Source organism: Ammodytes marinus, assembly GCF_949987685.1.
Source record: "Ammodytes marinus genome assembly, chromosome: 20".
Taxonomy (NCBI): domain Eukaryota; kingdom Metazoa; phylum Chordata; class Actinopteri; order Uranoscopiformes; family Ammodytidae; genus Ammodytes; species Ammodytes marinus.
In genome coordinates, this window is record NC_137224.1 from 1543695 (window position 1) to 1553246 (window position 9552).

General features: G+C 38.7%; 1 protein-coding gene across 3 annotated transcripts in view; it reads right to left on the reverse strand.

Moving 5' to 3' along the window:
- Nucleotides 1-9065, reverse strand: part of kansl1a (KAT8 regulatory NSL complex subunit 1a) — a 61152-nt gene extending 52087 nt beyond the window's left edge. For 2 of the 3 annotated variants that reach the window (XM_080048845.1, XM_080048843.1), the window contains exon 1: nucleotides 3515-3964. The gene's annotated coding sequence lies outside the window, so the exon portion shown is untranslated. Of the gene's footprint in view, nucleotides 1-3514; nucleotides 3965-8976 lie in introns of those variants that run through there. The other variant, XM_080048844.1, reaches the window with a different exon arrangement.
- Nucleotides 9066-9552: the final 487 nt, after the last annotated feature.

Sequence of the window (9552 nt, forward strand, 5' to 3'; positions counted from 1 at the left end):
AACCAACATATTATAGACACTACTACAATGTTTAAATATGGATGTTATACTGAGGCCAGAAGCTTTACCAATGTCTAATTTGTGACAGTGCACTTTATTATGAAGAAGGCAATCAAGAATACACAGCTATCTTGCCTACACATATGATGAAGGAAAAAAACTAAAAGAAAAGTACAGTCTGAAGGCCATGAAAGATTTGTGACCAAAATGGACATGCATTCACGTTAATAAGGACTAAAACATATTGTTAAATGGTTTTCCATATGATATTATTTCTTAAGTGAACAGCAGTCTAGAAAGGTATGCGCTACCTAGTATGTATACAATAGAGCATACTACTGAAATACTTGTCCTACAGGTTCTGTAAGCTTTTAGAGTGAGTGGAAAATTACCTACACCACCCACAGATAAAGAAGCATTTATGCAATATTTTGGCTCTCTATATAGTACCCAATGAAAATGTGCAAATAGTGTAAAATGTGCTGAAGACTCGCTTTTTTTGCATTGGCCTTTAACAAAAGTTGAGACTTTGACACTCCTCCCTTTTGTTTCTCATGTATCTTATGTGTTGTTTTGTTTTGAATGTTGTACAGGACTTTGGTCAACTGATGTTTTCAAATGTTCTATAAAAATACATTTGGCTTTGACTAAATAACTACTAACTGTCTGGGGTGTTTTAATATCAACTTTGACACACTTGGCTGAAAATCTAATTAACAGTAAAAATGTTTGCACCTAATCAAATTAAAGGCCCAATCGAATTAACTGGTGACTCATACACACACACACACACACACACACACACACACACACACACACACACACACACACACACACACACACACACACACACACACACACACACTCTGTTGACCTATTGGTTGAAAGCGTGGCTAAAAACACGTCTGGTTTAAGAACGATGACTAAGATCAAATTGACTTTATGACCATTCACTAAAGCTCTCACGAAAAATCCAGAACCTGTCATTTGAGACCAATATAATCACAATAGGATATTTGTCTACGAAGGCCCCTCTTCCAAGACGTTAGAAATATGTTAATGACTGATTATACACTGACCTTGGTGGCTGGAATGCTATGCTAACGATATGGAATGGATGGATGGATGGATGGAATAACACCTGAGCTACACACCCAAAAGGCCAATAAATAATTTCCCACCACTACACCCATCCCATGCATGTGTGAACAAGCTAACCATTGTCATTTAACTTTACAAAGCTCCTCCTTAAACGTTCTATTTCTATTCATTTCGCTTTTAAATGTTTTATTTCTATTCATTCGCTTTTCTAATGTGTATTATGTATTTTAATCTTGCCCCACTGTAAAGCACTTTGAATGGCCTTGTGTCTGAATTGTGCTATAGAAATAAACTTGCCTTGCCTTGCATTAGGAGAATAAGCTTTTTGGTATTCCAAATTCTGAAGGAGCTACACTATAGGAAAAAGCCAAAGCCAAAAAATCCCCCCCCCCCCCCCCTAACCCCACTACTGCCCTAAATTTGCCTTCTGGTAAAGTCAGTGTGCGGTAGGCAGTGTGTAAGTAGGTGGATTTAAGGCCCTCAGTCTTAGTCCAAAGCACATGATGTCATCCCAGACTACATGTAAAGGCTTCTGTGGCAAATTCTTAAATACCTTTCCCCTTAGAAATAATATAAAAAGCAAAGAGAATGATGGACGGTTACAAAAATGTGTATGATGATGAGATGCCTTGACACTATATGGTTTACTTAATCCTCAATATGTTCTTATTTTATGATGATTTGAATGCATTACAATATGTATTTGTCTACAATTTGATATCCCTCATGTATATGCTTCTCTACGTGTATCTATACATCTGATTAATACGAAAAAAATTATATTTGTTTATATTATATAGGTTATTTATGTGTATGTTTATTGTATGCGATATGTGTTGTGTTATCTGACATTGTATAGTGTATCTGTATATATCCAACTGTCTGTGATTCTAATTTTTCCATGGATAACATTTTGGGGGAAAACGAGACAGATGTCAGATGCACCTTCCTAATTTCCCAAAATATCCCTACCAGCAAAATTATCCTCAAATTAAATATCTAACAATAAACGACACAGGTCATTAACGGTAATGCATTGTTTGAGTAGGTAATGTGATGTGACTGCCTGTGTGTGTATCCCATCCTATCCTATCCACGTTAAAAAAAAGGCCTGGCTTCAAATAATATGAGATCAAAGGGAGCTGCATCTCCTCGTATCGTCTGCAGGGTCAGATGAATGGGGGCTTCAGTATTTCACCGCAGTTTCTAGTCAGCGCCGCGCGCACTACGCCATGTTGGTATATCCGAAGCAGATTATGCAATACAATTCTATCTTATCTTTAAACGGCCTATTCCTCTCCTAAAACACACTAAAGTAGCCTGTGTGTGTTTAAAAAGGGCACGCAATAAACACCCAGCGTCACCTTAATGCATGGGTTAAATTTAATGTGCTATGCAACGCCAGTTTCTCTGTACAGAACTGTCTGGGCTGGAGATGCGACAAAAATGCCCACAACCAACGTTAGCCGAGCATAACGTAATGATCAAAATGTCTTCCTCGGTGTTTACAACAACATTCGCATGTATAAAAGGAAGGTTAGCGGGGGCTGTATCCTGTGAGCGTCTAACCGTAATTACGATATTTCACAATCACAATAATAAATTCACCAGCGAGAGAGAAATACACACACGTAAGATTAACGTTTTTAAACGGTGATTGAAGTCGTGCCATTGAGAAAAAACATTCAGCAGCATATCGTGTATTATATGAAGCGAACCGCCTAGAAGCGACAGATAAATATCTCGGTAAAGCCTGTCTGTCACTCTTTTACACACTGCGTGCACATTAATGCGCTTGGCTTGTGTGTGGCTAACGTTAGCTCAACGAAAAGCTGCTGATGCAAGAAACACAAACTGCAGTGAATAGCCTACGCTTGCCATATTCATCACATTACGAAGCATTTTACTTTAGTTCTGTGTATTTGGTCAGAGAAAGGCGGCTATAAGCTTTACACAAACCGCGTTATGCAAGTTCCCCATATGAACACGTATCCAGCGCTCTCCTACCCAGCGCTAGATTATAGTCAATAACGCCCAAAAAGTAATGCCTTTTACCCGTTAAGAGCTTTGTTAACAAGTGCATTGCCGTTAAGAGTAGAATTGAGGTCATGTAGCTTCGCAAACGCTTATATCCGGACATGAAAACAAGCCTCGTTATGCATCACAACTTATTTTAAACACCCCTTGCATTTACAGAGCGGAGAGACATGGTGTGCATTGCAATTAGGGACTAAAGGAAATATATACGGGCGGGCTGTTGTTGCTTGCGACTCCGTACGTTTGTCCACTTGAGCCCCAACTAGCCTGGCGGGTGATTTTAAAGCACATATGTCACATTAAAAAGCATTGAAGTTGGGAGTATGCCCCTGCCTGTCCAGCTAGCTTCGCTAACAAAGAAAAAGGAGGAACCTACCACGTGACGAGGTTGCACTATCCGAGGGAATTTCGGCAACAATCCCCTGCAGTTTCGGTGTGGAAAAAAAACCCAAAATGGTGCTAACACACACACACGCGCACGAGAAAAAAACCCAGCAATTAAATCACTCGGCCATTGGTTAATCCAAGAAAAAAATATATGCAAAAAGAGATTGTCCACCAACACACACAGAAAGGCCCTGGGTACTCAGAGCCACCGCGCTCGTTCCGGATTCGAGGCAATGGGCGAATCAACGATCGAATAATAAGACAAGGCCGTGAAACTATTCCTTTCTATTCCAATTTACTTCACATGTAGGCGACTTCACCGTGTTCCTTAAACCCAAAAAACCCGGTTCTCAGCAGGCGAAAGGTAATCCAGACGGCAGTTTTGTCGCGAGCCCTTTTCTCTCGTTTTAGGGAGAGACGCGTAGAAAATGGCGGCTAGCTCCTCTCCCTCGGATTTGAGTCTGACAAACATAGAAGGGCTGTGTGTGAGCGTGTGTGTGTATGTGCGCGCTAGTGTGAGTGTGTGTGTGTGTGTTGCATGCTGGTAGGCGGGAGACATTTCTCATACTCACCACTAGAGTAAAGGGCAGATAAGAAACGACATGAAACGGCTCAAAAGAATACACCACAGGAGGGCATTGTCTTCCAATGTCAATTAAATGAATGTTCTAAAAAGCTGTTAGGTTTTTGACTGGACATATATTATGCACTTCTGCGTATGTCACCTCCACCATAATACGCAGTACATATCTATTATTCTTAAGGTAGCACTGCCTTAACCACCTGTGTTTGTATCCCTATGTGAACAAAATTAATTATTTACAAAGATAATAACATATGGCGAAATGTAATTGATTAGATATGCTATGCTAATGAGCTAAATTATAAGTCTAATGTCTTATTATTATGCTTCCTTGTTTATATTTCTTGAAAGGGGGAATCACCCCTTTGAGCGTCAACACAGGAACTGAATCGCCCAACATTACAGTAACGTTAGTGAAGAGATACCAGCCAATGGCCACTTGAAGGAGCCATACCCAAATATATAATACAACGCCATATGTTGTTTACTAGCTCCAGTCCAGTTAGGATTACACTAATATAAAACCAAAAGTAATGCAACTACTCTGGTCACTAAATTACATTACATTTTAATAGGGGGTGGTTTTTTTATTTATTATTAAAGGGACACTGTGTAACATTTTAAGTAATGTATTAACTTAAATCAATATCCTCATTCATAAATATGTCCTCATTGGTGTAAAATCACCTCTGCCAATAATCTGAATTATCCTCCTGAGCGGAGCATTACAAATATTAATATTACATTTTGTACATTGAGCAGGCAGGTCTTATGGAGGCATCCATGTTTTTGGAATGTCATCAGGTGCATTGTTTAGAATTTAGAATAGTTCTTGTCCTTGAAGGCCACTGTAGCTTCTGTTATTATTCGAAAGGGTTGGGGTTACCCAGGGAGCGTTGCATTCTCGAACTTTGTAGAACTTTCTTGATGATGTCATATTACACACTGCACCTTTAATAGACATTCATCTCCTAACATGCAATACAGCTGAGTGACATTACTACAACTACTCTGGTCACTAAATTACATTTTAATAGGGGGACGTTTTTTATTTATTATTAAGCAAGGTTTGATTTAATTTTTGTATTTTGTATTATTTTAACTATATCTGAAACTGATATTATGAAAGTTAAAACGTCGGCAAGGGTTCCTACACTTTAAGGAAATGTAAGACATGTTTATTGCTACACAAAATGAAATATAAGACCAATTTATTTATAACTAAAACTGTAGAGAAAATGACACTATTTATTTTGATTTAGAGGCAATTTAAAGTGCAGTGCAAAATCATAAACTGCAGCGTCAGACTTGTAAGAAATAAAAAATGTCTAAAAAAAATGTGTACATAAAACTGGGTATTTTTTTTTATGTTAGTGTTTTTTTCTTCAAATAACTATTTTATCATTTAAAATGAGACGCAAACTCAACCTGAACAGTAATTCTGCATTGAAGATGGGCTCAAAATGGGCACTTATTTATTTAAAAAGGGGAACTACCCAATTAAATAATTAGTAAAAAAAAAAAAAAAAAAAGAGACATTGAGATGCCAGCCTTCAGTACTTGACAGTGTTAAATTCTTCAATAAACCCATCAGCTTTTAAAAAATATATTTGTTTCTGAATGCTATTGCTTTAAATTAATCCATCCCTTGTGCTCTATACTAGGAATAGTTATTGGCAGTGCTTCTGTGTATGTATGAGGCCTTGTGTTAGCATTAAGCTATTGTGGCTTGTATGCTCTGGCTGATAACATTCAAGTCACACAATGGCTGTCTCTGTCTAAGCGTTATAGTGACTGGTATTACCGTACATGTGACACTGATAGCCTTCATCTAGGGGATTTATATCTTCCTCAGTTCTCTCTGATGTTTCATTCTGTCTAGTGGGTCAGTTTTTATTGCCACTTATTATTATTTTTCTAAGATTATTTTTAGGCATTTTCAAGCTTTATTTGATAGTACAGAGTTGAAATGGGGAGACAGCAAGAGAGAGAGAGAGACAGAGAGAGAGGGGGGGGGGGGGTGACCTGCAGTAAAGGTCCACGGGTCGGATTTGAACCCACAACCACTGCAACGAAGGCCCGGAGCCAATATGGTACACACTCTATCCACTACGCCACCGGAGCACCCCGCAAATTATTATTAAAGTAATTTATGGATCTCACATGTTCAAAGTGTATTACAGTGTGTAACTTCAGTTGTTTAATGTAACTGCCCTGTTTAAAAAAAAATAAAACTATAATGATGTGCTATCGTCTTCAAAGATTTATTCAGTGTGTGCGGTAGTGACAAGTCGTCTTTAATTAAGGTTTTAAGGTAGCTACGAGGAACTTCAGACAGTAGTGTTTTTACGACACCAGGCCTAAACGCCCGCATCCTAAACGCCCGCATGCAAGTTTTTAGGAAGTGAGGGAATTAATTCATGAAGAGAGACAGCATATGCACACGATGAGGTAATGGATTACTATGTGACTGTCAGATTAATAATGGCAGCGGGCATAAACACAGGACGTTGTGGTGTGCCTGCCATGAATCGGTTTGTATGGTCCCGGGGAAGATCTGACTAGTATGCAAAGGCATTAATAATTACTATATTAAAATAGTATTCTTTTCACTGATGGGTTATGTTTCAATAACATTTAGAAACTCCTTTGTAGGAGGCTTAACTTTCTGTAGCAACTTGCCTACTTGTACTTTTCCGTTGAGTGACTAGTGTTACTCATGCTACTGCTGCCATCTGTGTATGAGTGTGTGTATTAATGGGTGAACGTTGTAAGAAATGTAAAGCGCTTTGGGGGTGAGAAAATTGGCTAAAAAGGCGCTATATAAGTCAAGTCCATTTACCATTTTTAACCATTTACCATGCTGTTCTTAGTTAAGGTTCAATGGCTTGGGTTAGGGTTAAATAGGCTAAATAAACAGCCGTTAAAGACTTCCCGCGCACAGAAGATCTTCCACGCTAAGACTCTTAATCCACTTTAGATGTTTACAATGCCACATGCTTTGGTGAGTAATAGTGCAGCCATGTTTATGATAACGTTATGCACCATTTAAGCCTGGTGGTAATCACTAGAAATGGGTTATGTAAGTTGCTTTGGTTGAATTTAGATGTGTTCACTGCTCCTCTGATCATAAAATGCTTTGGACATGACACTGTTGGACACCACTTTTAACTGCTAAGCAATTCAAATGAACGCATTATCGACGCCACTTAATTTTCTACTGGTCTTGCATGTGCTCTGTGCATTACCAGCCTACCAGAGAAAAGAAATGCATAAGAAGTAAGTCGTTATCAATGTGTCAATGTGTGTGTGGGTGGATGTGTGAAAGAGAGAGAGGAGGAGAGAGAGAGAGAGAGGGAGGGAGAGAGAGAGAGAGAGAGAGAGAGAGAGAGAGAGAGAGAGAAACTGTCTATCCGCCTGTCCTGAAAATCATATTAAATTTAGATCTATAGAAAAGTCACACAAGTCGTCGTTACATTTGTAACAGCGGATATCTGATGCTAAGTTATCCAATCAGCTGGTCATATCCTTGTCTGCTGATTGTGTACTTTCCAGCACACCGACAGTACTGACTGGTAACGAATCTGAAAGCGTTATTCAATGATTTCGACAAAAAGTGATTTTGACAACAAGCGTTCTCCAGAATCACTGACTCCACCAGTTCATAACAGACAATGCAACTGGTAACTTGAGAGGGGATATCAGAAGAGACAAATTTCAATGTGCCTTGTGTAAATTGACTAATAAAAATAACTTAACTTAACTATGCAACGTTGACTCAAATTATCAACCCCTGAGCTACATGCTGGAGGATTCAGAGGCGTTCCCACACTTGCTAGAACTTGTAATCCATCCGGTACGTTTATGGGTCTTTCTCTCCCCACAGTCGGACACGCCCAAGTATCCTGACTAGACGCAACATCATGATGCAACATAGGTTGCGTTCCGAATCGCATACTCTTTCTTTTTTCTATTCTACATACTACATCCGACGATAAAAATAATCTAGTTAGGATGCAGTAGGCATACTATTGGGACATACTTTTCTCTCTTATTTCATCATAACATTGCGCCTTGATCTTGCCTCTTGCTTTTATATCCGTCGCATCCCCGTTTGTTTTCATATGGAGGCTTCGTCGATGTTACGTCACTTCACGTGCGCACTGGATTGTGGGTCAGAATCGCCCAAATAGGATGCACTTTTCAACACTAACAATCTTGGCCGCATGAAGTAGGACATCCGGGTACTTCTAACCATCCTAAATCTGGCCACAAGAATCGGGACATCCTAAATCTTTTTTCTACATACTATATAGTAGAAAGTATGCGATTCGGAACGCAACCATCATGTGGCTCCTTCACTAGCCTGATGAGAAAAGCCTGATCTCACACTACCTTCACATTAGTTTCTCTCTCCCACAGATCAGTCCGGACTTTCTCCAATATCTGTGATGTCACAACTGTCCAAAATGTCGGGTTAGACAGTGAGACCATAAAACACTCTTTCTGCCTTTTCTCAGGCTAGGATGAACCGATTTCTAAAAATGTTTGCACGTTTATACTACATAGGATCTCAGAGTTCAATACACCTTCACATTCCCACTGGTCAAGTAGGCATTTAAGCCACTATCCAAGTGTCTATGGGCAAAAAACTGAACCCCAAATCCTGCGTTTTAGCCTGCCGCCATCTGTGTATGTGAATGGGTGAATCAAACGATCATTGTAAATCCACTTTGAGCGATATATAAAAGCATTCTATATTGCATTGCCACAGGTGAGGACAAGTGGACAGCATAACCCATTCAGCTCTATCAGAAAACCATGTCAATAAATACCAAATTATAATAATAATTACTGTGTAGGAATACCTTAAAGTCCATTGTTGAAATAATCCATTTAGTAATCCAAGGGGCCATGATTCCAGTAACCGTCGCCGATTGATCAGACATGTCACCTGAAATAATAAGAAATTAATAACATAGACAAACATTAGTTAAATCCTGTTTGATAAGGAATTGCCCAGATTAACTCAATCTTAATCAGGTTTAATAACAGGTGTTAAGATAACAACAGACCGATAACAATGTAATAGCACTTTATAAGAGTCTATAATCAACATTTAGGATGTTATTATACAGGTGAAACTCATATTATTAGAATATCATGAAAAATGAATTGGAGTTGAGGCAAGCATTCCGGCAAAAGGGGCCCAAACCAAGTACTGAGTACATGTGCATGATTATACTTTATAGAGGGCTGACATTTCTGTATTTAAAATCCCTTTTTTATTGATTGCATGTAATATTTAAATTTTCTATGATGTTGACTGGGGGGTTTTCATTATCCGTAAACCATAATAATCATAATTATAACAGACAAAGACTTGAGATATCTCACTTTGCATGTAATGAGTCTATACAATATATTATTTTCACCTTTTAAGT